Source organism: Calonectris borealis, unplaced genomic scaffold (genome assembly GCF_964195595.1).
Source record: "Calonectris borealis unplaced genomic scaffold, bCalBor7.hap1.2 HAP1_SCAFFOLD_72, whole genome shotgun sequence".
Classification (NCBI taxonomy): Eukaryota; Metazoa; Chordata; class Aves; order Procellariiformes; family Procellariidae; genus Calonectris; species Calonectris borealis.
Genome location: NW_027441474.1, coordinates 621,477 through 644,659, shown reverse-complemented (window position 1 = coordinate 644,659; position 23,183 = coordinate 621,477). Strand labels below are relative to the sequence as shown.

The 23,183-nt window shown below is 48.4% G+C and overlaps 1 long non-coding RNA gene across 2 annotated transcripts; it reads left to right on the top strand.

Moving 5' to 3' along the window:
- The first annotated feature begins 5,335 nt into the window (after positions 1-5,335).
- Positions 5,336-14,889, top strand: LOC142076601 (uncharacterized). Of its 2 annotated transcripts, XR_012671217.1 has the most exons (3): positions 5,336-5,600; positions 12,984-13,093; positions 13,219-14,889. It is a non-coding gene; the product is annotated as an uncharacterized LOC142076601 (long non-coding RNA). The 2 variants fall into 2 exon arrangements; XR_012671216.1 differs by lacking the exon at positions 5,336-5,600 and having other exon boundaries at positions 12,000-13,093.
- The last annotated feature ends 8,294 nt before the right edge of the window (positions 14,890-23,183 follow it).

Below are 23,183 nucleotides of genomic sequence, written 5' to 3'. Positions count from 1 at the left end.
TGGGGAGAGCTGGCAGCCCGTCTGTGCATTGCTAGAACTGCTCAGGATGAGGTGAAGAGCAAATGTCTGCTCTGTGCATTGAGCAGACCCTCAGAAGTTATCCTCCAAACAGACTCATCCCTTTGGGAGCGTGTCCGGCCTTCTCTTCTCCTACACAAAGATGTGGAGTGCAATGAGGAAGCTGGAGGTGAAGTAGAAAAGGTGCATGTCCTGGGACTGTGGCCCTGGGTATATCATCGGTTACCTTCTAGTATGCTGACCCTTTGTCTTCTCCTCCTTTTCTAACAGGGTTTTCCTTTCACACGATATTAGCTGTGTGCAGTAGCGTGTGTTCGCCCACTTCGTTTCATTGAAATGTATCTGAAGTTTTCTTGATAACTCTGTTAACCGCTGGTAAGTGTATCACAGAATGATGTAGGTGGGAAGAGACCTTTGGAGGCCTCTAGACCAGCCTCCCGCTCCAAGCAGGTTCAGTTAGAAGAGGTTGCTCAGGTCCTCCTCCAGTTAAGCTTCCAGTATCTCCAGGGATGGAGATCCCACAGCCTCTCTGGGCTCTGTTCCAGTACATGACCCGTCTCATGGTAGTTTTTCTCCCTCATGTACCTAGTTGGTGTGCCCATTGCCTCTTGTCCTATCACCATGCACCTCTAAGAAGAACCCAGCATTGGCCTCTCTGCACCCTCCTATTAGGTAGTTGAAGGCAGCAATTGGGATCCCCACAAGCCTTTGCTACTCCAGGCTGAATAAACCCAGCTCCCCCCACCTCTCCTCATGCATCCTATACTCCCAGCCCCTGGTCACCTTGGTGGCCTCCACTTGGTTTGCTTGTGTGGGTCAGTGGCTTTTTGTTAATGTATTTGTTTGGGAGCCCCAAACTGGACACAGTACTGCAGATGGGGTCTCGCCAGGGCGGAGCAGTTTTTGCGAGGCTCCATGTCAACTTTGTTTGTCTCCTGACTCTGCTTACACTCTACTGGTTTTTTGGATAATAAAATGCAAATTGTTATTCCAGAAGCTTAAGACCTTCTCATTCCCCGTAGATTGACATGAACACCATCTTTTTGTTTTACAAGAACGATGTTTGGGATCTATAGACATTTCCTGAGAGTCAGGAGGAGTCCAGGCGCACCCTAGAAGCACCAAAGTGGTGCAAGCGCTTGTCTGAGCTGGGTTCCCCAGGCTGGGCTGCCGTCAGAAGCCAGTGAGCACTGACTGCCTCATGGTTCATCAAGGAGGAACCCTTCGTTTTAATGGAAAGGGTGTCCTTTACAGAGCAAAGTGACATTCTGACTGTCGTGCCCCAAGAAGGCAGATCAGTGTCTGCTTTTGTGGTTTGTTTAGGTTTTTATTTAGTTAATTAGAAGCCTCTTCTTTTGTACCAAAATCTGTTTCTGTGGTTGGCACAGGAGAACTAATTGGGACATTGTTCTCCCTACAAACGTCACTGTCAGGCTTTCATGGGATAAAAAGTGGCTTTTTTTTGATCATTGCTCACCTAGGTCACTGATCATCGGGGCTTTTCAGCTATGTCTGTTTCAGAAGTAAAACGTGGCTGCCAGAAAGGCTCAAGACAGCTCTCTAAGAGGGAGTTTCCTCTCAAAAAACCCAGATGAGACTAACGCTGCTGCTGTTGCATTTCTGTGGCCCTCCAGGAATCCCGCTCTGTGTGTGTGGCAGAGGAATGAACAAATCTCTGGGAATCTTTGCATGAAAGGTGCCTAAACCAAGAAAAGGCAAACATGACATCATTGCAATTTGGGAGAGAAAGGGATGAGCTACCAGGGCCACTGTCAAGGGACTGTCATTAGGCACCAGAGTTAACATTGACTACCCTTTGAAACCAGTAGCAAGACCTGCCACAAGGTAAAGGCCAACTCCTCTGATACTTTGGGCTCACACTGGAACCCAAGGTGCTCCAAGCCCCAAAATGCAGCTGCCTCTGAAGTGCAGCAGCAGCAGCAGCCAGTGCAGAGCAGCATGCGGCCGTGGGGACCTGGAGCAGAGGGAGGTGGCAGCCCCGGTGACCCCGAGCAGAGGTGCAGCAGGGAGCTCTGTGGTGCAGAAAGGGAATAAAAGGAGCTGTTGCAGCAGCTGAGGATCGACCCCCAGCCTCCCTCGCCGCAAGTAAGATGTCTCCTGGATCCCCCCCCACACCTGTGATGCCCCCTCTGCAGCACAGCGCTGGCCACCTCCAGCACCCGCCACCAGCATGTCCTGCCCCTCTGCCCCCTCCTACGCCTGCACCAGGGCTGGAAAGGGGCTGCCGAGCTGCGGCACACAGGGCACTTTGTGCCATGTCACGGCATGTCATGCCATGCCACGTCCACCCTTCCCCTCTGCAGCTGGGGCCAGTCGCCAGCGTCCCCAGGGACCTGCCCAGAGTCCTGCTGTGCGAATGGTGCAGCCATGGGCTGCTGAGCGAGCGTTGCCAGGGTCTCTGAGGTGGGGTCCCCCTTGATCAGAAAGCTCACCAACAAGCTGTCCTGTCCCCACCTGAGGTGTGCGGGCGGGGGTCCCCTCCACAGGCGTCCGCACGGAGCCATCTCTGGCTGGACCAGGAGACCCCCCGGCATCCCCCCGGGCAGCTTTCGTCAGAGACACCGCAGAGGCCATCCCCTGTCCCCGGTGGTCAGAGCCTGGCCACGTCCCGGTGCACACAGCCAGGAGCCGGTCGCGCTCGGGCCCACCCGATCAGCTCAAGGCACGAACATGCCAGTCGGGGGCTTTCCCCCAAACCAGCGGCAGGGCTGTGCCCAGTGGGAGGACGCGGGCACGCAGGGCTGCCAGCCCACCCTGGCAGCGCAGTCCTGCCCGCCAGCCCCTCGTCACCGCCAGCAGCCCGAGGAGAGCCCGGCCTCGCCTGCAGCCGCCCCCGCTCGGGCACCGCCGCCGGGACCCCCCGCCCCGGGCGGGCACCGGCCCCTCGCCCAGCGGCGGGGCGCGGACCTCCGCGCCGCTGGGGGGCGCGGCCCTCTGCCGGCGCCGCTTGTGCTGCTCGGCTCGGCTGGGCTCGGCTCCGCTGCGGCCGCAGCCCCGGCCCGGCCCCGCCTGAGGCAAGGGCGGGCGGTGGGGCCGGGGGCCGTGGCGGGGGCGCCTCCCCTCCAGTGGGGCGGTGGGCTGCCCGGTGGTCGCCAGCGCCGGGGCTGCCCGGAGGCCTCGCAGGCCGGCAGCGGGGCTGAGGAGGCGGCGGCGTCTCCCCTCTCGGCAGGCCGGGGCGCTGGGCCGGCGTCCGCGGCGGGGCGCGGCCTTCCCCCGGCAGGCCCGGCCAGCCCCGGCCCCTCCCGCCCGCCCCCGGGGCTGCGGGGCAGCAGGGGACTGCCTGCCGCTGGTGGCTGTCGGGCGGCGGCGGGGGCACCGGGGAGACGTGCGGGTGTGGAGAGAACCGAGTGCTGTGCCCGCAGGGGCTGCCGGGACCCACAGCACCGGGCTGACCCTCACAGCCTGTGTCGGTCAGGGGCTGCGGCAGGTCCTGCCCGGGCTCTCCTGCCAGCCCCGGGGCGAGAGGCCTGCAGAGCTTCAGGGGCGTGGGTAGTGACATTTCCGGAGCAGGGCAGCTGAAGGCGGGGCCGCCATCAGCCCGGAGCCTGTCCTCTGATCCTGCCCCAAAATACCCTGCTGTCTTGGAATGGGCACTTGGATCAGCGATTCTCTGATGGTAGGAGATGCTGGTAGGAAATCTCTTCTCTCTGCAAATGTCCTCTCGAGCAAAAACTGCACGTAAGCCTTCCTTCTCGTATGACAGAATGAGATGTGGTGAAGGGGTTTAGTAATTTACCTTTGACTCTCCTGCTTCCCTAGGCTGGCATTCAGGGAGAAAGAAAGATGTTGTTGAAACCATTTACCTGTCCGTTGCTTGAAACGAGGTTTCTTCATGCAGGCAGGCTGGTGTACAAATTTAAAAGCCGGTATGGCAGCTTCAACAGGTAAGCACGTTAAAGCTGAAAAGTCAACCTGCAGTTTGATGACTGCAGGTAGCAGAGGGTTAATACGAGACCCTAAATTCAGATCTTGGGGGCTCCTCGTTTCTTGCCTTCTTTCACTGGCCGTGAAAGTGGCCACTTAAAAGTTGCTATTGCACTTGCACAGGCCGAGCATTGGCGTAAGAGAGTAATTTGAGCTGTAAAAAATGCCCCTACTTCACTGCCATGTGTGGATTTTGTGCTTCAGTGGAAAAAGAAACTGTTTTTACTGACAGCATTTTCAAATTTTGTAAGTGTTTAACTGAGAAGCTCTAGACCCTTCGTAGTGGTTTAACCTTAATGGTTCTGTGATTCTTCTTCCCCCAGCCTTATATGCTGAGCGTGACGTCATGTGGTGCGGAACATCCCTGTGGCCAGCTGGGGTCAGCTGTCCCGGCTGTGTCCCCTCCCAGCTCCTTGGACACCCCCAGCCTGCTCGCTGGTGGGGCGGGGGGAGGAGCAGAAAAGGCCTTGGCTCTGTGTAAGCCCTGCTCAGCAGGAACGAAAACATCCCTGTGTTACCAACACTGTTTCCAGCACAAATCCAAAACATAGCCCCATACTAGCTACTATGGAGAAAATTGACTATCCCAGCCAAAACCAGTACAGCCTTGGAGCTCTGTACTCAACATACGTACTTATTTCTTGGGCTGTCTGCTGTTAGCAATGTGCCTTTCGCTGGCCTTGCAATCTGGCGCTCAAGTGTGGGTGTAGGAAGAGGCTTTGGAAGCAGGCATGCAAGGAAGAGAAAGGAAAAGAGCCTTTGGGTGTGCAGGGGACAATGAGTAGGAGGGTTGTGGGAGGTAACGGTTGTGTGGTAAGCCTCAAAAAGGAAGTTCTAGTTAGTAGCCAGCAAAGTAACTGAAGCACAGGGTCCTGAGTAGTCTGGTCAGGTGGGGAAGATGCCAAACAAGAAAGGAGGATGATCTTCTAGAGGTGAAAAAGAGACTTTCCCTGAGGGTATTGTCCTGGAAGAACCTGCTTGTGTCTGCTGGTCAGACACGCAGAGATGATGGGCAAGTGCTTTTGCGAGTGGGCAGAACCTTGACCGGCTCACTCAAGGAGCTCTGGAGCTTTTAATTTGAGAGAGGACTCGAATCCTGGAGGCTGTGGGCTATAGTAATCACAGAAGTTTGTGCTACTCTGGCAAAAGGAGATGGAGCTGCTCAGGTTTAAGGGTAGTAGTCCAGACCAGGTGCTTATAGATTGTGTCCTGCTGAAGGAGTGTCCTGTAGAGCTCAGACTTGGTCTGAGCTGTCTCAGCCTGTGATAAATAATTAATAATGACAGTATTCATAAATATTAATTAAAAAAAACAAAGCAGTGGCTCCGCATAATCTGGCTCCCTGTGTACATCCTTCAAGGCTGTGATCATCAGCAGACAGCAGTTCAGGGTCGATGCCCTGAAAGGCTTTTGGAAAGCCTTATAAGCTGTTGAGGTTAAATCTCTTTTCAGATGGTGGTGACCATGCAGAAACCAAGACTGAGATCCTTTTGAGTCAGCAAGTGTCCCTGCATCAGAGAAACAGGACAGCATTGTGCCATCCCGAAAACACTGTTTTCATGCCAGTGAGGTTGCAGCAGAGCTAAAATGCCATAGACAATGACTCAAGCATCTGCCAGTAGAGTGGTTTCATGAGTGTGAGTGGATTTCCTTTTGCAATCAGACGTGCACAGACATTGCCAGAGCCTGGGTTTACTCTGGAAGTGACTGTTGTTAGCTGCAGAAGAATTGAAGGGAGTGTGCTATGAACATCACGCCAATTAGGCAGTCTCCAGACGTGAAGCTACGTTAAATCTCGTGCAACGCTGCTCTCCCTTTTCCTTTGTAGAAGTAGGCTGGCTCTTTGAAATTCTGTTGCATGACTTTATTTTGGGGTGAATTGAAATGCAATTGTTTCTTTAGCTTTGCTTATTAGCATTTTGCTGGAATAGTGTCAGATCCAGGAGGATTAACCCTTCTCTGCGTTGATTTTGGAGAGGAAGCTGTGTTGTCTGTCTTGTGGTGTCGTGTGGCGTTCAGAAGATCCTTGAAATGCTGCTCTTGTCTGTGACTAAGCTCTTTCCCTCAGCGTAATCCCTTTGGAAGGCACTGCCAGTAGTGTGCGCACGTTTCTGAACAGCCTGCAGGTGTGTGATCCCCTGATGGTAAAGAGAGCACTACATTTGTTTGAGTTTGGCAGTCTGTCATTGCCCCTGCACGTCTCACGGTTTGTGTGCATTGCAACATCAGTTCTTGCAATTCATTGTTACACTTGAGGGAGGAGGACGTGAGACTTTTGCAGCACCTTTTGTGTTTCATAATAACTTCTGGAATTGGTAGTGAGCTCATCAAGTCAGTCTTCACATCAACATGGTCAAACATAGCAAAAGCAACTCCTTTTACAGCGCAACTCGTGAAACCTTCCCCGTTGTGTCATGGTTGTGGTGAATAGGGCGTACTTATTCAAAGCATGTGGATCCACTCCCAATTCGTAAGAGAGAGTAAAGGAGTAAGTCCTAAGTGCTTACATAGCCTTATGCCCAAAGCAGTGCTATCAGTCAGCCTGCGGATTTGGGAAGTGAAAATCCTGTTCCCTGCCCCACAATAAGGTGGTGACTGATCTGAGGACAGGTTCCCAAAAGAACATTGAAAGAGTTGCAAGAGCTGATCCCAGCTGATCATAGAGCTGATGATCTACACGTGTGCAGGCTTTCGCTAGAGTGAGGTCATCTTCACTGAAGGTCTCTGGAATCCCCAGGGAAAACCAGGTAGCAATGAAGGTTTTTCCCTTTTTTAACAACTCAAAGATGACTCTGTTTTTGCATCGCTACACTCCAGGCTTAAAAGAAAATAATCACCCCGTCCTCCCCAAGCCCCCCCCAACCCAACCGGTGAATCCTCCACAGTAAGATAGCAGGTCTGACATCCTTGTCATGAAACCCTGGATGGTGCCTTGCTTTATTCCATTCTTTCCACCCTTGTTTCCTCGTCACCACGGCAAAGTCCCTTCCTGAATCGTCCTTTAGTTTCCCTGCTGCTTCATGAAGACTTCATGACCACAGCGTAAGTCTTGAGTGGGTGACATCTGTCCTGCTGCTGCGGTGTGCTGTGTAATTCCTTTCATTAACTTGTTCTGTATCAGGCAAGGAGAGCGCCTTTCTAAAGAGGAAGGAGGGTCCTCATCTCTAACCAGGTTCTGGCTGGGGACCTGGAATGTGGAGGATATGAGAATGGCTGCCTACCAGACCATATACCAGACGTCTTTTTCTTTAAGATGTTCTCTCTCCCTGTGCATTTTATTGTTGGCCGATACCTAGCAGCAAACAACTTTTAAGAAGGTGGCTTACAAAAGATGTAGTTAATATTTGGGAACAAAGTTTGATGCGGGCAGTACACAACTCCCAGCACCACAGGGCCTGACTCCAGTGCTGCGAAGGCTCGTTCCTCTGCAGGTTTGCACCGTGGAGGGCATTAAGAGACGTGTCCTGCCGGTGCCGCCTTCCAGGCCCTTGAGCAGAATCGCGATAGGTTGGAAGACAAAGGTGCTGGTTTGCAGGCACCTTGTCAAAAAACCAATCCTAGGTGTTACTGAGGATCCACTGAAAACATCTGATCTCTCATCCATTGTATCCTCAGACACACAAAATATAAATGGGCAGAAAATTCACAAGAAACAGTCCTTGTGGAATAATGGATGTTTTTTACTAATTTTTAATAAATTAGGAATTCACCTGCCTGCTAAGTATTTTGTCTGTGCAATGGGAATGATGTTCTGTTGCTGTTTAAACTCTCGCAATGAATGTACCTCCATTGCTTTTTGATCGGTGTGGGGCTAACTCTCTCTGTTTCACAGCACTCCTGATCTCGACCACACTGGAAGTGCTGTCAAGGAGTTAGAGGTAGGAGATGAAGCAGCTCCACGGGACCTTAGCTGAATGTTAGGCTGAGCAAATCTTGTGTTTGTTACGGGACTGAGGACATTTTGTCAAATGCAACATTTCAAGTGTGAGAAATGGGGAACTTCTCTGGAGAGTACGAGGGTGAAAAAAAAGACGTAAATGAAAGATGTCATCAACAGGCAGAATTAGCGTAGACGAGTAACGCCTTTATTTGAAATATTTCCAAGAAGCTATTGACTTAAAATTGGACAAATGAAAACCCCTCTTTGTCAAGCTAGTTGCACCCCGTTCCTTTCTGATTCCTGTTCAGATTCATTCTGAATCCCATGGTTTCTCTTTCAGCCCCAGGCCTGACCACTGCTTTTAACTTCTCAGGCTTGACCAGCTGTCAAACCCTCTTATTTTTTCAGGAGCCATGGCAGTACTGGTGAGCTAGCTTGACAGAGGCTAATCTAATGCTAAATTGCACATGCTTTCCTTATAGCTGTGGAGCTAGTGGAACCAGTGGATGTTCTTTTAATGATGCCATTACTTTGTGACCAACCTGCTCTTCCATGATTCAAGCAAACTGTAAAGTAATTTTAATTTTTTCCAAAGCCTTGAAACTGTCCTTGACAGTGGAATTGTGGCTATAGTGTTAATATTCTTCCTTCATTTCTTTTTTTGGCCTCTCCAGGAAGCGTTCAAGTAATCCTTGGAAATCTTGATGATTTACATTCATTTTCTACAGACCGCTTCACTATCTTTCCGTGTATCCTTTCTTTCCTACTCATAAAAGAAAAGATTCAATGACTTGTATCTGTTGGGCATGGCTTAATTCAACATTCATGTCCAGCAGCGTGCAGATCTTTCGCTGGAGTATGACACCTTTAAGCTTTGCAGTTTTACTTTAGCTGAAGATCCTCCTCAGTCGTTGCTTTCACCAGAGAGAGAACTGATGTGAAAAGAGTGTTTTGCAGTGTTTTCAGATGAACACCCCTGCATTCCAAATCAGATTTAGCCAGAGAAAATGAACGTGTATATATAAAATCACAGGAAGCCCACCTAATGTGACTGCGAGCAAAGCTAGTGCACTGCTTAAAAAGGTTAATAAAACATAAAACGCTCCTTACAGGCTCAGCAACAGTGGCCCACTAGTAGAGAAGACTGCAGGAGTTTTCTTCTAAGGTACATTAGGATTAAGTCATATCCATGAGCCTCTGGGGATGGACTGTACCTGCAAAGCCGTCTTCAGTCTGTACAGGAAGAAGTTTGAGCTTGAACTTGAGAGAACAGGATAGTGTTCCCATGAAATCTTACGTTGCCTGGAGGGATGTTGAGTATAAGAGTTGTTTCTTGGGTGGGAGCAAATGTGAGTATATGCTTATGCACCAACATAGATGGCTGAGGGGAGCAAAAAGCACCTCACAGAGTGAGTTTTACGAGGAGAAGTAGTTGAGCTGAGGTAGTTGGAAGACCAGACAGGCTTTTGGACACACAAAGCCTGCAGGACTGTCACCCAGTTATCCTGGTCCCCTCTTCAATGTAGTCTTTGAAGTCTGGAAATAAAAGTGAAGCAAATGTCCTCCACACAGTATTTGCCTTATTTTGCTCATCCCCCTTACTCCTTTGAGACCAATCACCAGAGTTTTTCCTTCTTCCCTAGAGTTTACAGGGGCGTTTAGCTGCCGTCCGTCTGGCCTGCTGTCAAAAGGCAGCGCTGTAAAAGCTTTGTGCCATTGCACAGCATAGGCATATGGAGCCAATATTCAAATATTGGCATGCACAGGCTTTGTTGAGTGTAGTTTCCTGGGGATTTCACTTTTGGTATGTACGTGCTGAGACATTTGAGGTTGGATTGTTCTGGCCAGCAGCTTTACTACAGGCTCCTCCTCCCTCTAGATGTTTTTTCATCAGAGTGCATCAAGGGCCCGGCTAGCCTTCATCTCTTTCTTCTTGCTTGCGCAACTGGACAGAACTTAGCCGTGTCTGCTGCATATTCTGCAGCTTATTGGTTTGAATTGACAATCATTAAATTAAAGAAATGGTAACCGTTAATTATTGTTCCTGTTGTAGTTGCTGTAGTGTAAAGGGTTAAGAAGTAACTCTCCTGAGGCTCTTGTTGAAGAGAAAAGTAAGTTAGTTGAATGAGAAGCCTTTTCTGTCGTAAGGTGTGTCAATTTGTGAATCAGATCAGGCCCTCTGGCATCACCTCCTGTGGTTCTGGGTGCCCAGGAGTAATGAACACCCACGTGTTTCCGCCTCCAAGGCATTCCCTTCCAGTCTTGGAAGGCTGCATTATTGCCACAGCTCGTAATAACAGGCGAGAAGGAGGTCATCCTCTTTCTCTGTCAGAGGCTGGTATGTACGATAGCAACTTACGCCCGTTCCTGCCAGGAAGAGAAAGTAGCCAAGAGCATCGTCAGACAGGAAGCACCCAAACAAACGAAGCCTCTGCTTGGTTTGCCAGTTTTGCCTGTGTGCTTGAGGAGTGTTTGATTCACGAAGGTCTATTTCTAGGACTTGGAAGTCCATCCACATGCTCAGCCAGCACTGGGCCTTGATGCGAACTGCAAGTTCAGAGGCCTGGCGTGATGAGTTGTCCTGCAATCTGTGTGTCGGGCTGTAGCATAACTCTTAGTTCATCACCCGCTGTGGGAGTCACCTGGCTGAATGTTTCTTGTCATATGTTACTAGTGGTTTTTCACAAAGTTCATATTGACAGATTGCTCCCTTATCCGTATGTTCAGTTGGTATGACTGCTGAAGCCTTACAAGAAGACATTGTCAGGACTGCTGCTCCTTTGAAATGTTAGTGCTGTGTTCTTGAGTCCTATCGCTGTTCTCAGGTTTGAGTAAATGGGAGAGAGTATCAAAGATGAGATTCAAACATGAGAATGTCCATCTTGTGCCTTATCCCTACATTTGCACTGTGTATCTAGAACTCCACTCCTTTCAGCAAAACGTGTCTTGTGGTAAGTCGCTATGGTTATGTTTGGATAATTTCTGGAAACATCTATGATCTATGTCTGTCTTTTCCCTTTCCCTTCACCTGCTGTGTCTTTGAATTAGAGGGAGCAAAACTGCGTGCAGTATGGCTGTGGATTTGAAATAGGGCACAACAAGGTGTTCTCTTTTGTCCTGTATTGCTTTTCTAAAATTTCCTGAATCTCTCTTTGCCTTTTCAACCATTGCTGATTCTTCAGCTAGTATTTTTATGAAGCAATGCCCAGTGGCTCCCAACCTTCATTCTTCAATGTCAGTAGCTAGGCTGGAGCCAGCACATGTATATGGAACCCATGTTTTTCTTCCTTGTGCTTGACTACGTTTGTTGACATTCAACTTCACACTCTTTGTTTCTATTTTCCTAATGAAAGAATGCATTTGTTTTTCTAAATAATGATAGTAATAATGGTAATAATGTCTTCTGTGTAATTAGCAAATGTTGTCACCTCACTAGTGTGTCATTTTCTGGGTTTTCTGTGAATTCCCTGAACAGCCTCAGGCCCCAGCTGAGACCTCTGTGGGACTCTACATTTAACCTCCTCTGTTGTGAAAACCGCGTGTTTATTCTGACTATTTCCTGTTCTGATTATTGGTCCCTGAGAAAAGTTGCTGTTTTTCTTAAGACTGCTTAGTAGATAATCTGGTCTTCTTTATAAAATAGACAACTAGTCGTTTCTTAATCTCACCCGTTTGTTTGCGTGTAGCATCCCCTATCAAACATACCATGTTTGGATGTAAAAACTTCTAAATGTGGAGAATTCACTCACTGCCCTGTACACCTTGCTCCAGTATTTAATTACCCTCCCCAGATAGTTGTACAGCGTTTCTATTCTAAAATTATGCACAGCATAATGTGCTGTTGCTTTCAGGCACTGATGTTTCCAGTTTCCGTTGGCAGGGATTTTTCTTCAGGAAAATACGTATGGATCAGAGGTTAGCTGACCAATGTTCTCTGGAGGCTGTGCTCCAGATGTCCTTGCATCTTCCACCTGGTGCCCAAAACACAGAGTGATGCTAACAGTTCTTCACTTCCTTCCTATCTTCTGAAGACTCCTTCAACTTCCTCAAGAAAAGCAATTGTCCCCATCCCATCGACGTGGTATTCATAGCCAGGAATTCTAGTTCTGAAAGAGCTGTATTTGCTGTTTTTCAGTTCCAACATGTCATTTGCAAGTCCAGCATTGTTTCTAAGTAGTTTATCTTGTCCTCAAAAAGTGAGGTGCAATGCAAAAATCTACTTTTAAGTTGGTTAAAGAAAGTCCAGTCTAAATATTCACCAAATTTTATAATACCTCTGTTACAGGTAAAGATGTAAACAAGGCCAGTTATGAGCTTGAAAGGGGTGTGTGTGTTTTTGTTTTGTTGTTGGTTTTGTTTTTTTTTTAATTCTAAATAATCTGGAGAAGCAGGATATATATATGGGCAATGCTTCAGTTCTGCTATTTCTAGGTGTCAGTCAGGCAGTGTAAAGTGGCACGGAATTCTCACCTAGAACCATCCAAGTTGAGAGAAATCTTCCTGTCAATTCCAGCAGACTTTGAAGGAAGCCCTGCCTCAGGACCTGCGAGCCCCGCTGGCTTCAGTTAGATCTATTTTCTACAAGTCTGAGCTGAGCTGTCCAATGGTTTCTTCACTGTGAAAGTCTGTATGAGATTGATATTTCTGAATAATTAAGTAGTTTCCTAGGTGCTGTATATGTGATAAACAACAAAGTTAAGCTTCTTAGGAAAGTTTTTGTTTAATGAGAGCTCAGGATAGGTTTGTTTTCAATACGGTAAGTGTCTGAAGATGGAGTGAATTAGTGAAGATGTCCTGTCCAAATTCCCCAAAAGAATTTTTCTATCTCTGCTAGCATTACATTCCTGCTAGTTACATTCAGAGGCTCTCCTCTGAAGATGGAGCAAATAGGATGTGCTGGAAAGCAGTGGTTTTTGTTTAAAACTGTTGAGCATAATTCTCTAGGTGGCCTCTCAGTTTGAATAAGGAAGCTAATCTTTTATTCCCGAATCATTTTTTGGTTTTCATTGTATAAACATGAACAATTTTGCGAAGTATGAGTGTATATTTTTTTATGAATGTATATTAACTCTGAATTTTATTCTAAAATAGAAAAGTTAAAATCAAACTTTATCAATGCCAAGCTTGCAATGTTTCGAAGGTCAAGAGAAGAACTGAAGTGTCAGAAGGTGCTGCAGTGGAAGAGACAGTGAAGAGGAGAAGAGTGGAAGTCGGACCAGGGACCTCATGCCCACAGTCGGGTGTGGACAGGTCAGTTGACGACAAAATAGTCTTCCAGGGCACATACCAATATTTTTAATGTCTCTTGTACCTTCCTCATATTTCATTCCTGAGTGATCCTTTGCCCCATTTTTCTTCTTCCTTCTCTTCCGTAGGTGACAGAATCTAAGCAGCATTGCCCATATTTGGAGAAAAGTCATATACTTTCAGGTTCCCATGCCATTAACTAGAGGTCTTCCTGTTTAACGCCTTCGTGTTAACATTATCTGTCGAATCACAGCAGGGTGAGAACTCGGCAACTAGACAAAGCAGTGCACTGACTTGCAGACGTGAGCCGGGGATGACAAGGGAAGAACTAGGAACAGTTTTCTAGCTGCCTCCCAGCCTGTTCCTCTGAGTCGGCTGATGAATGCTGCCTCTCAGCTTGAGGCTGACAGCAAAACACATTTGAGCTTGCTGTTTTCAAAGTGCTTTTAAGTCTCATGGAATTGCACGTTGTGTGTGCACATGAGGATTATCACGCATCTTTCCCGTCAGTTTGTTTGCTGACTAAACTTCTCGCGGTGATTCCAAAGAAGATCTCTATCTCTGGATTTCACAGAATCATTGAGGTTGGACGGGACCTTTGATATCATCAAGGCCAACCCCTCCTGCTCAAGCAGGCTCACCCAGAGCAGGTTGCCCAGGATGTGTCCCCTCAGGTTTTGAGTGGACTCCAAGGGTGGAGACGCCACAACTTCAGTGGGCAACTGGTTGTAGTGCTTGACCACAGCTGTAGTCAAAAAGTTTCTTCTTGTGTTCATATGTAATTTTGTGTCTTGCAATTTGTGCCCTTTGACTCTTGTCCCGCCAGAAGGCACTGCTGAGGAGAACCCGGCTCCCTCTTCTTCATTCCCTCCCATCAGGTGTACATTGATAAGATCCCCCCTGAGCCTTCTCCGGGCTGAACAGTCCCAGCTCTCAAAGCCTCTCTGCATACGAAAAGTGCTCCAGTCCCTTCATCATCTTTGTGGCCCTTTGCTGGACTCTCCCCAGTCTTGTCCTGGGGAGCCCAGTCTGGACAGAGCTCGCAGTCTGGCCTCAGCAGCCCTGAAGCAGAGGGGAAGGATCACCTCCCTCGAGCTGCTGGCAAAACTCTTCCTAATGCAGCTCAGGATGTTGTTGGCCGCCTTCAGCACGAGGGTGCAACGCTGGCTCGTGATGGCGAACTTCAAGCTTCGTTCTTGACTGCCTTTCAGAGGCAGGCCCAATATTAGTAACAGTCTAGCAGGAGTCTTTCTTTCATAGAGTGTAGCTTTTAAAAAAAGAAAATTTGTGCTGTACTTAATATTCACAAGTCCGTGGCAGCCAGTCCCAGATGCAGCGTTGTGATCGGAAGTGTTTATGCTCACCTTTCCCCTCCTATGGCGATGTACAGACCATGTCAATTCATCTCCCTTGTTGCCTTATATTCTACCCAATTCCCAAATGTATTTCATGCAGAGATTGTAACGGGAGAAGGCTGAAGCCCGTTCTTTTCCTGCTCATACAAATGTAGTCCTTTCACCCTGCCCCCCCGCCCCCCATCAGTTTCCAGTCTAAAACTGCTGGAAATGAGTGAAGAATGAGACCAGGATCTCAAATGCTTTCTAATCTCTTTTAGCCAAGACATGAGTTGTAGATTCATACAATACAAGGCCAGAAAGGGCTATTTCATGATGCAATCTGGCAGTTCTCTCTTAGTCCTGTATCTTGCCCCAGCAGTTACGCTATTCCAGAAAAGATTAAAACAGTTAATCATTTTAAAGTGTATTCTTGATTTCAAAATTAAATTGGTGAGGCATCAACTTCAAGCCTTCTGTCCTTTTTTTCCGAGTACTCTGTTAGACTGAAGACCTCATTCAGTCTGAGCATTCCCCCCCTCCCGCCCCCAGGAAGGAGTTTGTCTACTGTAATCAGACCACCTCTTGATTTTTTTTTCTTTTTGGACAAGCTCTTTTGCTCATAATTCCTCATGGAGGATTTGGATTTGGGTTTTCTTGGGGTGCTGTTGAGTGTTGAGCTATCAGAATCTCCAGGTGTCACTGCCCAGTGGTACTGGTCAGCTCAAAGAGCACTATTTTGTGTGTGAAGCCAGGATTGTTTTTCCCCACGTGCATCCCCACTCTGTACCTCTCTGTACAGAGTTTCCTCTGCCATTTTATTGCTCCGTGACTGTGGTGGTGCGTTCCTTCCTGCCCCCCCTTTTTTTTTTCCAGTGTCACTCTACGACCTCAGGAACTCCTGATAAACTTTGGCCCCCCTGTAACGAGTTGGGCAGTGAAGTGTCCCTTGACTGCTCCAAGAACTCCTGCACGGCAGGAGTGAGGAACAGCACTGGCCGTCCCAGAACTTCCGTTACCTAACCCAGGTGGGGGACAAGGTTGGGGATAATGCATCACTTCCCTGACACACTTCTCTGAGTTGTAATTTGAGGGGAGTGGCACCATTGTTGATGAGATCTTGGGAATTGTCACGGATGACTAAAGCCAGTCATCTGACGAACTATAAACAGTGGTCCTTAGTGAGACCATCTCAGCTCTCCTGGACCGCACGGGCTGCACCCAGAACCTCCCTCTGAGTGGGACGCCTCTCAGAGTTCGCAAACTCTTGAGTTTGTGCGATTCGGAGGATCACTGAGACCTGGGCTGAAACACTCCTCGGCCAAGACACTCCTCGGGGCTCAACCCTTCGCCTGTTGAGAAATGCCAAGGCATTTAACGTGACTATTTCACGAGACTCGAGGCGGATTTTTAACAGGTATACCCTTGTAAACTTATCTAGCTTTGGTACCATATTCATATATATATATATAAAAATTGATCTAGATCTTTTGTGTGTTTATGTGTATAATCAATGATAAGTATAATCTGTAGTTAAGTTCTTTTAGTATTTGTAGTAAACTTGACTACCTTACTCTGTAGCTGCCAAATTGATTAATGATTAAATATTGTTAGAATCTTATGATTTACCTCAAAACTTTAAATTGCTGCTAAACACACGTAACCCCTAGGTATAAATCCGTTGCCCAGGTCTGAGACTACGGGTAGATCCAGCCGCACCTAGGCTCCTCTCTGAGGAGGAGTTTAGAAAGCAAAGGCGCCTACTCTGAACCTCGTGACCCAACGGGAGGTCCTTCCTATCCCTTTCTGTATTAGACATAAACCGTTGTCCAAGTCTGAGACTAAGACTGGGTCCAGTTGGATCTCTTCTGAACCTCGTGACTCAACGGGAGGGTCTCCTTACCCTTTTTGTATTAGACACCAGCCATTGTCCAAGTCTGAGATTAAGATTGGATCCAGCCGGGTCTTCTCTGAACCTCGTGACTCAACAGGAGGGTCTCCCTTAGCCTTTTGTCCTCGGTCTTTCTATAAATCATTCCAATACAATTCTGACACGATTTTCCCTGTGTACGCTTAATCCACGTAATGAGTAACAGAGTGAACCTTGCCATCGAATTCTGTTAACTTGCGCTTTTACAAATTCCTATTAAAATCACTTTTGCTGATACCTTTGCCAGTGATTCTTTAAGCGGCCTCAAAACTACTATTTTGCGACAATGACCCACTCTTGTAAGATCTTGCTATGGTTCTTTGCTACCTGCCCGTCTCTTTATGTCAGTAACCATGTAGGATTTGCAAGCTCGCTCAATTTGCTGCTCATCCCCCTTTCCGTGTCATGTAACGCTTTTTTTTCTCTTTAACTGCTTGTTGATTTTTCTAGAAAAGCAGAAAGCCTAATACTGGAATGAGTGCATATTTTCTGTTTTTAAGTGATACTTTGAAACATGAGTCTGAATATAGATTAAGGGTATAGATCTTGTTGGCTAGAGGTACTAAAATCCCGATTTCTAATTAAATACTTGGAGTAGCCATTTACGAGATTGCTTCCTTTTTGTGACTTTTTGTAAGCTCAGTTCTTACTTATTTCACTTATTTTTAGAACTGGAGCTGAGTGTGTTCACCATATGAGTAAAGCAAAGCATGGATTTGAAACAGTAAGCTACAGAATATTCAGAAGGAGACGAGAGCATCTGTTTAGTCCTGGATTCTTAAAGTGGCAAGCATAAAAATGCCTTCAGGTATTTTTTTTCCCTTTTCACCTGCATCACCTGCATGGAGACATTTTTGATTCCTGCTCATCAAACTTAGCCAAGGGATGAGCTTTAGAGGGAGACGACACAAGCTTTTCTGACTGTCAAGCTACAAACTCTAGGGGTGAGCGTGGCCTCTCAGAGATGAGCCTGAAGGATGCCCTTGCCTTGTCTTCAAGACTCCAGTCCTCTTTTACCTCAGATGCCCCTTCGTGCAGAACTCGATGGAGGGCCAACAGTGGGTGCTGACACCTTGACACTGGCTTCGGTGTGAGTACCTGCCACCCCCCACCAGTGTCCTTCCTCTGTGCAGATGGCCTTGCAGGCACCTCTCTCTTCTTTGAACAGCGTCATGACTTTTCTCACTATGGCATCGGGAGGCAGATTTACGACAGGATCATTCCAGAGGGATTGGCAGTTGCTTTCTAAACCCACTGTTCTCCAAAGACCTTGCAGGAGGGGAAGATTCTTTCTCTTTTAGCCCACAGGCTAAAAGGCTGCTCTGACAGAGCTGCTGTTCGGCAGACCCTTTAGCTCACAGGTTCTTCCCCAACGCCCCTGTTCTCCTCCTCCCGGCTGTTGCCCATCCTCCCAAATGTCCCAGTGCATTTCATCCATTTTCTGGATACTGATACCCGTTCTAAGTTTAGTTCAAATCCCTGCCACCCTAGCGCCTTCCTGGCCTTTTTCCCTCTCCAACTCTTAGAGAGAGTATTTTCCAAGGAGGCAAACTCATTCCTCTTGGGATTGTCCACAGAAGAAGTTGCCTGGTAGTATAAAAGGAACAGCTTCTTCTCCCCCTGTTCCTTGGGAGGTGAACAGTTGCATCATACCTGGATTTCTGCCTGTTTCTGCATGATGACATGCTGCCCCCATTTCAGGAACCTTTTGGACCGCTCCGCAACTGGCTGAGCCTTTATGCAAATGTGGTCTGTGGGCTTGCTTGCAATCTCAGATGGCCAGGGCATACTTCTTGCTCCTGTAGAACTGGTTTCAAAGGGCCAATCCCAGCATATTTGCTCTGCAGGGATTCACTGCATATACAATGGCCTGCAATTTCAGGTGCTCCTAGCTGCATGGTTATCTTCAGCCTGCACAGATAAACTGCTGTAGTGAAACAGCCCTCATCTTCTTGTAAGCCCAAAACTTTTCCTTTCAGAATGTCACGTCCCGCCTGTGCGGAGGGAGAGGTGACTCAGATTCGTAAATTCCCTCGGTGTGGATTAAGGTGAAACGACACTCCAGGTCTATACATAAACAAAGACTTTTATTCCATTGAAACGAAGACGTTCCTAACAAACTCTCTAAGACTCAATTTGGAGTTTTAGAAAGCAGTATTCTTTATTGCAGCGCTGGACGCACAGGGGGTCGCTTCACCTAGCGTGTGTGCCAAATCACGTAACCACAGGGGTTAAATACAATTAGAATATACATATTCATTACATTTCCGAGGAATAATCTAAATATTCATGTCATTTCCCGGAATTCATTAACATATGCAAAAGTCTCTGAGGCATGCGCCCTTCGGTGGTCTTTCGGGTCCTCTGGTGGTCGTCGATAGTCTTCATCACAGTGCCCTCTGGTTGAACTCAGTCTTTACGCATGCTCCGTCTATGCCTTGGCTTGGTTTACATGTTTTTCACTTGTAACAAGCTGGCTTATTCCAGTCTACCTTCCCTATCTACCCTACAAGGTTAGCTTCTCTGTCTAATTTACGTAGAGTACCAAGTTTCAAGGTTCTTTGATTTACCGAATGCGCGGCCTATCTACTCATAAAGCATTCCTAACCCATCTACATCATTTCAACCAAAGAATCTCATGTCTCTTCCCTGTTCCTTTCTTAACAATGCTTCCAAGGTACACAGTTTATCTGCATACCTACAGACACAACACCTGCTAGTTACCTAACTTTTAAGCAACAAATCTTAACAAACTCTATCCAGTACATCACCGTATAGCTAGGCTCATTGGTAAATAATTGGGTAGCAGAAAAACTTATTGCTCGCCACAGCTGAAGGGGTTTATGCCTTGCGTTACTTACTAGAAAAGGTAAAAGAATAAAAGAAGGAGAGAAGAGGAGAGCAAGAGGTGGGGGGGGAGAGAGAGAGACGGGGAGAGATCGATCACCGATCCGGGTTCCAGCGTTGGTCCAGCCAACGGGAGGTCACTGCTCTGTAGGAGCACTCGTCCAGAAGTTCCCCCACCCCCTGGCACTTTGCCTTCCCCTTTTATGTCCACCGTTCACTACAAACTGCCCCTCTGCTGCGGTGGCAGTTCCGTAGTTTGCTTCCATTGGTTCTTGTGTGCCTCCTCTTCACTTAAAGTTGCAGTGTCCTTTCTTTTTACTGCGCATATTCAGTGAGGAAGGGGCTTTGTTGGGTAGGGGGCTTTTCCTGCTGGTGGGTGGTTTTCTTAACATGCTAATTAGGATAGTTCACCCACAGTTCAAGTACTTTTTGGCAGTCTTTGTTCTCTTGGTGCTTATCTTACTTAGCATGTTTCTTCCCCCAAGGCCAGGCCCAGTTAACTCTCTACAGAGGGTGAATAATGTCTTTTGTTGCATTCCTTTATCTCACCAGAGCCTTCCTGGGATTCATCCCCCATTCCTGCAAGTGTCTGAGAAGTTCCTCAGACAGGCTCGGGGGATTTCCACCCCCTGCTCCCTTATCAGGTTTTGTCTCCTGTCCTTGCCTGCACCCTCTGAGAAAACAGTTCTTTGTTCCAGGGGTTACAAGTGAGCCTTGGTGTTAGCTTCCAGCTGGTCTCCTACACAGAATTCCTCCAAAGAAAGTAAGTGTGAGTTTAGTCCAGCAGCCCTTACTATGGGCTGTAACCAAGTGAGTTTCTGTAAGGAAGGAATTCCTGGATCGTTTCATTCCAATTGGTCATATTAAATCAAAAGCTGCAAGGATTACATTGGTATTAGTTTTCCTTTAAAAATCGTGTTTGGTATTTGCCAGCACGTGAGGTTAGGTCACCGATGATTTTGGCCGAGACTCTCTTCCTGCATAACGACTTCCCACCCACAGAGCTAGGCTGCGTAGCTCTTTCAGAGCTGGATTATGAGATGGGAGCCTCCAAATCAGTCTGCACTGATTCTTTGAAAGCTCCCACGTGTCATGTCAGTCAGAGTCTGGACCCATCTCTCCGTTTCAGGGTCTGCCATTGGGTATGCAGGGAGTGTGGAGAGAGTGAGCTTGTGTTTCTGTTCTTGCTGCTGTTTCTTACAGGGGGACCTGTGGGATATAACCTTGAACAAAGAACAGCAACCAGTCAGGCTGAGGGTGCAATGCAGCTACTGCAGCAAATGGACCAAATGGACAACAAAGGAAACATGGAGTCAGAAGGAAGAGGTCTCTCAAAGTTCTGGAGAAGGTACTAATACTGCAGTTGTGAGCAGATGCAGTTCTGGCTATGGCCCAGCCTGTGTCAGAGACTGTGCCTGATTCTGGCAGTTCAGGTTCTACATTATCTTGAAGAATGGATACCTCTTTTCTGTGGTTAAACCAAAGTCTCCCAAGGCAAAGGAACATTCGCAGGTGTCCTTTTGTCTGGTGGTAAGGAGGAGGAGGAGAAGGAGAAGGAGGACTCCTGAAGAGGAGGAAGGGGAGGAGGACTCTTGAGGAGAGGAGGAAGAGGAGGAGGACTCTTGAGAGGAAGAAGAGGAGGATTCCTGAAGAGGACGAGGAGGATTCCTGAGGAAGAGGAGGAGGACTCTTGAAGAGGAGGAAGAGAAGGAGGAATATTCCTAAAGAGGAGGAGGAGGAGGAGACCACGTGAGAAGGTGGAGGACTCCTGAGGAGGAGGAGGAGGAGGACTCCTGAGGAGTAAGAAGATAAGGAGTTCTGAGGAGGAGGTGGAGGAGGAGGAGAAAGATGATGATGATTCCTGAGGAGAAGGAGGAGGGGGAGGAAGAGGAGAACTCCTGAGGAGGAAGACGAGGATTTCTGAGAAGGAGGATCACTGAAGAGGAGGAGAAGGACACCTGAGGAAAGGGACTCCTATAGAGAAGGAGGAGGAGGATGGGGAAGACTCCTTAAGAGGAGGAGGAGGGCTCCATGGGAGGAGAGGGACTCATGAGGAAGAGAAAGAGGACTCTAGAGGAGGGATGCTGAGGAGGAGGGATGCTGAGGAGGAGGGATGCTGAGGAGGGAGGAGGGTTGCTGAGGAGGGAGGAGGGTTGCTGAGGAGGGAGGAGGGTTGCTGAGGAGGGAGGAGGGATGCTGAGGAGGGAGGAGGGATGCTGAGGAGGGAGGAGGGATGCTGAGGAGGAGGATGGGAGGACTCCTTAAGGGGAAGAGGAGGAGGAGGACTCACAAGCAAGAGGAAGACTCCTGAGGAGGAAAAGGAGGTGGACTCCTGAGGAGGAGGTGAAGGAGGAGGAAAAGGACTTCTGAGGAGGAGGAAGAGAAGGAGGACTCCTAAGGAGTACTCCTAAGGAGGAGCAGGACTCCTGAAGAGGAGAACTCTGTACGAGGAAGAGGAGAAAGACTCCCAAAGAGGAGGAGTCCTCCTCTCGAGGAGGAGGTTTCCTTAGCAGGAAGAAGAGGACTCTGAGTAGGAAGAGACAGAGGAGGAGGAGGACTCCTGAGGAGGAGAAGTCTGTAGAAGGAGTCCTGAGTAGAAGGAGGAGGATTCCTGAGGAAGAGAAGGAGGAGGAGGACTCCTGAGGAGGAGGAGGAGGAAGAAGAAGATGACTCTTTAGGAGAAGGAGGAAGAAGAGGACAATCTCGCCAAGGAGGAATCCTGAGTAGGAGGAAGAGGAAAACTCCTAAGGAGGAGGATTCCTGTAGAGTAGAAGGAACACTCATGAGGACGAGGAGGAGGACTCCTGAGGAGGAGCAGAATTCCTTAGCAGGAAGAGGTAGACTCCTGAGGAGGAGGTGAAGGAGGAAAAGGACTCCTGAGGAGGAGGAAGAAAAGGAGGATTTCTGAGGAGGAGCAGGAGTCCTGAGGAGGAAAACTCTGTAGAAGGAGACATCCTGAGGAGCAGGAGAAGGAGGATTCCTGAGGAGGAGGAGGAGGAGGAGGAGGAGGATTCCTGAGAAGGAAGAGAAGGAGGAGGAGGAGGACTCCTGAGGAGGAAGAGAAGGAGGAGGAGAAAGAGGAGGACTCCTGAGGAGGAAGAGAAGGAGGAGGACTCCTGAGGAAGAAGAGAAGGAGGAGGAGAAAGAGGAGGACTCCTGAGGAGGAAGAGAAGGAGGAGGACTCCTGAGGAGGAAGAGAAGGAGGAGAAAGAGGAGGACTCCTGAGGAGGAAGAGAAGGAGGAGGAGAAAGAGGAGGACTCCTGAGAAGGAAGAGAAGGAGGAGGAGAAAGAGGAGGACTCCTGAGGAGGAAGAGAAGGAGGAGGAGAAGGAGGAGGACTCCTGAGGAGGAATAGAAGGAGGAGGAGAAAGAGGAGGACTCCTGAGGAGGAAGAGAAGGAGGAGGAGAAAGAGGAGGACTCCTGAGGAGGAAGAGAAGGAGGAGGACTCCTGAGGAGGAAGAGAAGGAGGAGGACTCCTGAGGAGGTGAAGGAGGAATCCTGAGGAGGAAGAGATGGACTCCTGAGGAGGAGAAGGAGGTGGAGAAGGAAGACTCCTGAATAGGAGAAGAAGGAGGAGGAAGAAGAGGACTCCTTAGGAGGAAGAGGAAGAAAAATAGGATGACTCCTGAAGAGGAAGAGGAGGAGGACTCCTGAAGAGAAGCAGGACTCCTGAGGAGGAGAACTCTGTAGAAAGAGTTGTCCGGGGAGGAGGGGAACTCCTGAATAGGAAGAAAACTTCTGAGAAGGACTCCTATAAAGGAGGAGGAGGAGAAGGAGCAGGACTCCTATAAAGGAGGAGGAGGAGGAGGACTCCTGAGGAGGAGTACTACTGAGAAAAAGAGCTCAGGAGGAGAAGAAGGAGGGCGAGGACTCCTTAAGAGGAGGAGGAGGAAGAGGAGGACTCCTAAGGAGGAGAACTCCTAAGGAGGAGGAGAAGGGGGAGGAGGCATCCTAAGAAGGAGAAGGACTCCTGAGGAGGAG